This window comes from Narcine bancroftii, chromosome 11 (assembly GCF_036971445.1).
Source record: "Narcine bancroftii isolate sNarBan1 chromosome 11, sNarBan1.hap1, whole genome shotgun sequence".
NCBI lineage: Eukaryota > Metazoa > Chordata > Chondrichthyes > Torpediniformes > Narcinidae > Narcine > Narcine bancroftii.
The window spans coordinates 51,411,378-51,418,872 of NC_091479.1; the positions used below are offsets into that span (position 1 = coordinate 51,411,378).

At 51.9% G+C, this 7,495-nt stretch overlaps 1 long non-coding RNA gene across 1 annotated transcript; it reads left to right on the plus strand.

Annotated features, from left to right (window-relative positions):
• Positions 1-1,239: 1,239 nt before the first annotated feature.
• On the plus strand, positions 1,240-7,106 carry LOC138745367 (uncharacterized). Its single transcript, XR_011346220.1, has 4 exons — positions 1,240-1,344; positions 2,459-2,648; positions 3,270-3,350; positions 6,666-7,106. It is a non-coding gene; the product is annotated as an uncharacterized lncRNA (long non-coding RNA).
• Positions 7,107-7,495: the final 389 nt, after the last annotated feature.

Here is a 7,495-nt window from a genome sequence, read left to right on the forward strand (position 1 = left end):
CAAGTTGTTTGTCAAGTCTTCTATCCATGAGTGGTTGAAGTGTATCGATTAATCCGGCGAGTTTGTGTCTGTGTGTGTCTTTTACTCCTCGTGCGACTTCACTACATGTGTCAATAAAAGACAACTGTGTTCAAATTCGCCACCCTTGCGACCCCTCGAATCAGTTTCACACACATAATAATTGGTGCAGTGAGCAGGGTCCTTCGAGTTCCGACTGAACACAGCTGCAGTGGAGATGCTTTTGAATAAGGACAGGAACTATAGTGCAGGCAGGGAGAACAAGATCTGCGGGTGGACTGATGAGAGTGCAGGGTTGGGGAGCTTGGCAAGCATGCTGGCGGACCACGGCAAACTGGTAGACTGGTCCAAGCTCCTGGATCCACATCTTGAGAAAATAGGTCACCACGTGTTGTCCCACTTCAAGAAGTCGGGGTTCCCAAAATCTAAGGGGAATCAGGGGTGCCTTTTGGCTGCCAGTGTTTCTCCTGAGAAACCAATGTGAGATCATAGAAAGGAAAGATTTGGAGAGGGCCCAGGAAAATAAGGAGATAAAGGTGGTCCAGCAGTGCTGCTGTGCACTGCAGGAGGCAGTACAGACACCCCCAACCTGAGCCACTGATGTCGAGATGAGAGGGACAGAGGTAGCCAACAGGCATGCCGATCAAGGTCAGACTCCCCCCCCCCCACACCCGAAGTGAGTGAGTTTGTACTGGCCATGGAGCGATTAGCTGAGGCCATTTGCCAGGATTCAGGCATTAAAGGTTTCAGAACAGGCCAGGAAGACCATGAAATCAATTTATTTGCAGAAGTTGTTCTGATATATCTGACAGACCCGACACACTCATTGCCCAAGTTGTGCTCCACCCTGGAGGACTATGGGGAGATCTTTGGGTATAAGTTCTTTTGGGATATGTGCAAAATCATGTCACTTAGGAAGGGGGATTAGAGCCAATGTCAAGAAAATAGTCAACAAATGTGGAGGCAAAATGGAATCAAATATCTAGGAGTTAGAATAGATAACAACGAGTAATTTAGACCAGCTGAATTATTCTCCCCTTGCTTGGGGAAATTGAGGAGGATTTAAATGGTTGGATGTCCCTGCCCATTACACTAGTGGTGTCACAGAGAGGGGAGGTGTCACAGAGGGGGGAGATGATGACACAGAGGGGGTGATGATGTCACTGCATGGGGCAGCCATAGCTGAGTCGTGCCATGGCACAGCAACACGAGAAAGATGCCTCTCCTGGAAGGGGATTCTGGCCCACGTGTCGGAGTAGGACGCTGTCTCATCCCAGGGACCCTCTGATCAACAGGGTTGTGTTTGGAAGCACCCTGCGCCCATGGGTGAGATAAAGAGCCTGTTACAGGCTCCCCTACTGGGACAGAACCTCCTCTGGTACCATCCTTCACCCAGTGTGGGCGGAGAGAATGGAGGCTGCAATTAATCTCTTCTCCCCATCCTGAGTGCAGGGCACTTTATGAGGCAGCTGGAGGGGACTGGGGAGGGGAGAACAATGGCATGTGAGGGGATACAGGGATGGGGCCTGTAGGAGTGGAGGGGAGAACAAAGGAACGGGGTAGCACCACAGGCTAATGTCAAGGGAGATTGGATCAGAGGTAGGGGACATAGGGTTGAGCTGGGGGGGATGGGGTGCGAGGGGACGGAAGGCACTGGGGAAACCATGGGGGTGGTGTTGGGTGGGGGATGAGAGCGTGGTAGAGGAATCGGGGCAGGGGAGAGTGTGAGGTGTCTGAGGGAGAAGAGACGTTGCGAGGGGGATGGAAGGTAGACCTTTCAACAGAAATGGGACAGAGCTCCCCCTCCACCTGGAATGGGATCTCTCCACTGAGAGACAGGACCGCTCCTCCACCCGCCCCCCCCCCCCCCCGGGTTACAAGATCCCTTCCACCCCCACACTCCCCCAACCGGGATAGGATTCTTTCCCCCAGTGGACCTGGATCAAGGTGCTAGAAAGTGTTTCTGCTGCGGCGGACCCAGCAGAGTTGAACGGTGAAGCATGGGGCTCTCTCCGCACCACCTGCTCCCTCAGGCGACGAGGTCTCGCTTGCATCATGGAAGATCACGGTGTTGCTGAGCTTCTGGGAATGTGGAGGGCTTCTGCTAAACCCGTGGTAGGGTTCAGAGTGGTTCATCTCCCAGGGACGTGCTGAAGGTCAAGGATGTCCCGATCCTCTCATGGAGGGAGGGTTGTAGATAAAGTGAACGGCTGCGGAACTGGCCTCAGTCTGAGGAGAGTGACAAAGAGGGACCTGGGGTGGCAATATTTCTACTGAGAGGCTGGAACGAACCACCAGAGGATAAATTCTGACATTTAGGTGACCCTTGGAAGGGAGTTAGAGGGAGGGGTAGAGACTAACTTGGACAGCAAGGCTGGGTTGGGATAAATGACCTGTTGTGTACTCTCTGGGTGTGTAAATGCTGCTGCTTCTGCCCCAGAGGACATGGCAATAAGGTCACAACAGAGGTGGCCACACCGGGTCATGGACCCAACGTCCCCAAGGTGGTGTCCTGCACAGATGATAAAATCATCGACAATGGATCATTCGGTGTGGTGGACCAGGCAAGGCTGGTGGACTACGGAGAGCTGATTGCCATCAAGAAGATCTTGCAGGACAAGAGATTCAAGGTGAGGGGGAGGAGCAGTTGTGTGGAAATGGAACACCCTGATATTTAACTTTAGGCCTACAGCACGTTCACAGGCCCTTGCGACACATGAGCCCGTTTCACACAATTACACCCAATTGACAAACACCCAAACACATTTTTGAAGGGTGGGTGGAAAGAGGAGCATCTGACAGAGACCAAAGCAGCCATGGGGTTTGGAAACAGAGAAAGTCTCACAATCCCACAACAGCACCCCCCGTTCCCACACACAACCCCCCACCCCACACACACACACACACACACACACACACACACACACACACACACACACACACACACACACACACACACCTGGCAAATATCAGAGATTTTCTGCAAATTAATTGTTTAGTAGAAGCTGGGAAAACAATCATAAAAACTGAAATGATACTTCATTGAACCCCCTGACGAGTCCCCACTCCAGCGACACGAAAAGTCCCCCCCACTGACTCTCGAAAAGTCCCCCACTTCGGCCTCCCTTGGAGTTCCCCACCTCTGACCTCTTGACGAATCTCCTCCCCGCCTCCCCCCTCAACTTGGACAAGTCGCCCCTCAGGGCCCCGACCCATCGCCCAGCCTTGCTAATGTTCCTCTCTCGCCATAGAACCGCAAACTGCAGATCGTGTGAAAGTTGGATCACACCATCATCGTCCCTCTTCTCAACTTCTACTCCTCTGTAGTCAAGGTAAGATCCTCATTTGCTGCTACCTTCCCCATTCCTTCAATCGATCTGTCTCGCTGCAGCCTCTCTGTTCCCTCCATCCTGCCCCTCTGACCAGTGCCGAATCCTTGACGCTGGCTGCCCTGCTCCTCACATATTAACTCATGACCTCTTGCCATTTCAACTCCAGACAGCAGCAGCCAAGACCACAAGACAAGGTCGCCAAATTCGGCCACTCAGCCCCTCCAGTCTGTTTCCCCAATTCATTTTACGAATGTATTTTCCCCCATAACTCACTTCCCCAGAACCTTTTGGTGCCCTTCCAAATCAACGCCTGCTCTGAATCGTCCCAACAACTCAGCCTCCACATATTCGACCCCAGCCAACACCCGGCTGCAAACATTTCTCATCTCGAAACGTCACTGGTTTTTCTCTCCCGGTGAATCCTTGGCTCAAGAGGGAGGGCGGTCAGAGCTGCACATTTTGTGCAGTCTCACCAGACGCCGAATGATGGGGCAGCGGACGGGTCCACTACGGCCTGTTGACGCTCTGCTCGCTGAGCCCTTGGATTCATGCCATGTTGTGTTGAGCAGTGGGGGCATCAGGCCTAAAGAGAGCAGGAGGGACTGGCACTCCAGTTGGGAGAGGCACTGGGTGTTGGAGGGTAAACCCAGCTGACATGTTTGTATTGTGTCCAAGAGAAAGAGGAGGTTTATTTGAATCTGGGTCTGGACTATGTTCCTGAGACGGTTCACTGCATGGCCCAGCACTTCAACAAGGCCAAGCAGCCCATTCCCATGATCTACATCAAGGTGGTTGTGGGTCTGGGTGGTCAGGTTGTCCACTGGGGCAAGCTTGGATGGTGGGGTTGGGGGATATAAAGGAGTTTACTGGCTGAGTCTCGCTGGGGACTGGATATCGATGAAGGGTGCATGAGGGTCTCAATGGGTATTGGTGAGGAGAGAAAGGGTAGTGAGGGGAGAAGGGTGGCGAGGATGATGAGGATGGATGTTGATTGGCAGGGAGGGGCCCTTCACCCACATCCCCTTACCCTCAGGATCCAGACCCGGCCAGTGTGGAGGCAGAGTGGGTCATGTTATATCGTTGTGTTGCCAGATGTTCATGTACCAGCTGTAGCAGAGCATGGCCTACTTCCATCCTCAGGGGGTTTTCCATTGAGACATCAAGCCCCAGAAGATGCTGGTAGATCCCGAGATGGCCTTCTTATTGCTCCTTAATTTCGGCAGGTAGATCCACCCGTGTCTGCCCGTTCACCACCTCAACACGGTCCTGATCCCTCTCCCCAACACGGCCTTGTCCCCTCCCCACCAGCTCTCACCCCTCCCCCACCAGCTCTCTCTCCTCCTCCCTCTCCCAACTTGCCCCTTCCACAGCTTAATAACTTATTCCAAATAAGATTGTGGGGGGCTTAGATGGAATGAACAGCCAGAAAACTTTCCTAAAGTGCCAGGTACAAATCTCAGAGAGCATCCGCTTCAGGTGAGGGGAGATTTTTTTTATGCAGAGAGTTGTGAGAGCTTTGAATGCGTCACCGGAGAAAGTGGTAGTGGTTGGTAGAATAGGTACATATAAAAGTCTCTGAGATGAGCATGTGGATGTAAGGGAACAGAATTTTTAAATGATAGAGGAATTTGGGGATATGGCGAGAAGGCAGGGTAGGTCGTGTTAGGTCATAAATTAGATCAGCCATGATCGTATTGAATGGCAGAGCAGGCTCGATAGGCCATTTTTGTCCTACTCCTGTTCTCACTTCCAATGTTCCTATGGGTGTGGTACAGGTAAAGGTTGTGGACAACATTTACAAAGGTCAGTACAGCCTTTATGGGCCAAAGGGCCTGTACTGGGCAGCAATGCTTGATGTTCTAATGGATGCGGAAGCTCTGGGAAGGGGTAAGGGAGGGACTGGCCAGTAAGTCTGCAGATGTTGGGGCTGAGGGCAATGCCCAAACATGCTGGGCAAACTCATGGATAGTTTTGTGAGGAGCAGGTCCTGCTTCATGAGTCAAATTGAGTTTTTCGAGGAGATGTCAAAGGAAATAGATGAAGGTCAAGGTCTGTATGTGCTGCACGAGGATTTTAGTAAGGTGCTTGACAAGGTCCCCACGGTGGCCTCATTCCGAATGTCTGGAGGCATGGGATCCATGGAGCCTTGGCTGTGTGGATTCAGAATTGGCTTGTCTGCAGAAAACAGAGGGTAGTAGTAGATGGAACAATGACTAGTGGCTCTCCAAAGGGATCTGCTCTAGGACCCCTGCTCTTTGTGATTTTTATGAATGATGATGGGAGTGGAAGGGTGGGTACGTCAGGGGATGACACAGAGGTAGAGATGTTGGAGACAGTGTAGAAGGTTGTCATAGGTCATCCAGTTTGCAGAGAAGTGACAGATGGAGTTCAATCCTGTCAATCAGATGTACTTAAATAAGCAACTGGTCCAGGTTTATTTCCAGAGTCATTTTCAAGGGCACGAATAACAGTTATTCCAAAGAAGGTTTGAGACCCATTAAAAGTAGTTTCATATATACCAATATCTTTATTGAATGCGGATTACAAGAATGTGTGGGCAGAGCACTTGGTTAATGGCATGATTATGAACAGTGTGCAGGACAGAGAAATATTTAGATCCTGCTCCATAAATCACTCAAGGTTGCTGTGCAAATTGAGAGGGAGTTTAAGATGGTGTATTGTGTGCTGGCCTTCAGGAGTCAGGGGATTGAGTTCAAACACCGAGAGGTAACGTTGCAGATGTATAAAATTCTAGTCAGACCACACTTGGAATATTGTGTGCATTCCTGGGGCGAGAAAAGCAGAGGACGTCTAAATAAGGTGAGCTGAGGGAAATTTAGGCAAGACGTGAGGGGTACATTTTATTCACACAGAATGTTGTGGGTGGCTGGAGTGCATTGCCGGGGTAGTAGCAGAGGCTGGTCCAAAAAAGGCATGAAAAGGATTTTAATATGGACAAGAATTAAAGAAAAATGGAGGGTACTGGTGTGAGGGAGGGGAGGGTAACATTGTTGTGGGGTAGGTTCAGATGGATCAGCTGAACGGTCTCGACTGATCCATCCATGATTGTCTAGCATCTTGCTGCCATATCGTGGAGAACCAGGGTGTTGCCTGATGGAGACACTTTGCTCTGAGCCCTGCAGAGAGAGATCGTGGTTTTTGCCAAAACACACTTCCTAACGTAGAGCAGAGGAAGGGGAAAGGCTCCAGTGTTCAGGGGTAGGGGGGATAATGGGGGAAGCGTTGGGACCCTCAAAAGTCATTGTGATCAGGCCTCAGAGACAGTATCTCTATCACTCGTATTTCTCTTCCCAGGAGAAGGAGCGATCTCAGAGACAAGACATGAGTCCAGAAGGACCTCGCATCCCAGCTGAACAGAGGACGGAGAATATCATGATGGCCTGAATCCCTCCCCTTCTTCTCCCTCTGGCCCTGCAAACCCCATTCCCTGCCTTTTCCATGTCCCTTCACCCACTTCCCCTCTTCTCCTCTACCCCTCCTCCATCCCAACCCCCTCCCGCTCACCTTCCCCTTCCCCTGCCCTCACACCTATGCCCTAACCCCAGCCCTCCTCCCTTCACCTCCCCCTTCCCCTCTCCCCTTCCCTTCCCCTTACCCCTTCCCCTTCCCCTCCCCCTTCCCATTCCCTAACCCTCCCCCTTCCCCTCCCCTTCTCCACCTCCCCTTCCCCTCCCCCTTCCCTTTCCCCTTCCTACCCCTAACCTAGGGGAAGGAGGGGGAGGGGAAGGGGGTAGGAAAAAAGGGGTAGTGGAAGGGGGTAAGGGTAGGGGTTGTGGTAAGGGGTAGGGTAGGGGGTAGTGGTAGGGGGTGTGGGGATGGGGAAGGGGTAGGAGGTAGGGTTAGGGGAAGTGGGTAGGTTGTAAGGGATAGGGTAGGGGGTAGTTGTAGGGGATGTGGGTATGGGGAAGGGGTAGGAGGTAGGGTTAGGGGAAGGGGGTAGTTGTAGGGGGTGCGGGTATGGGGAAGTGGTAGGAGGTAGGGTTAGGGGAAGGGGGTAGGTTGTAAGGGATAGGGGTAGGGTTTAGTTTAGGGTTGGGGAAGTTGGGTAGAGTTAGGGGTAGGGTTACGAGCAGTGTAGAGGTAGCATTAGGGTTAGTGTTAGGAGACATGGGGTAGGGCTTTAT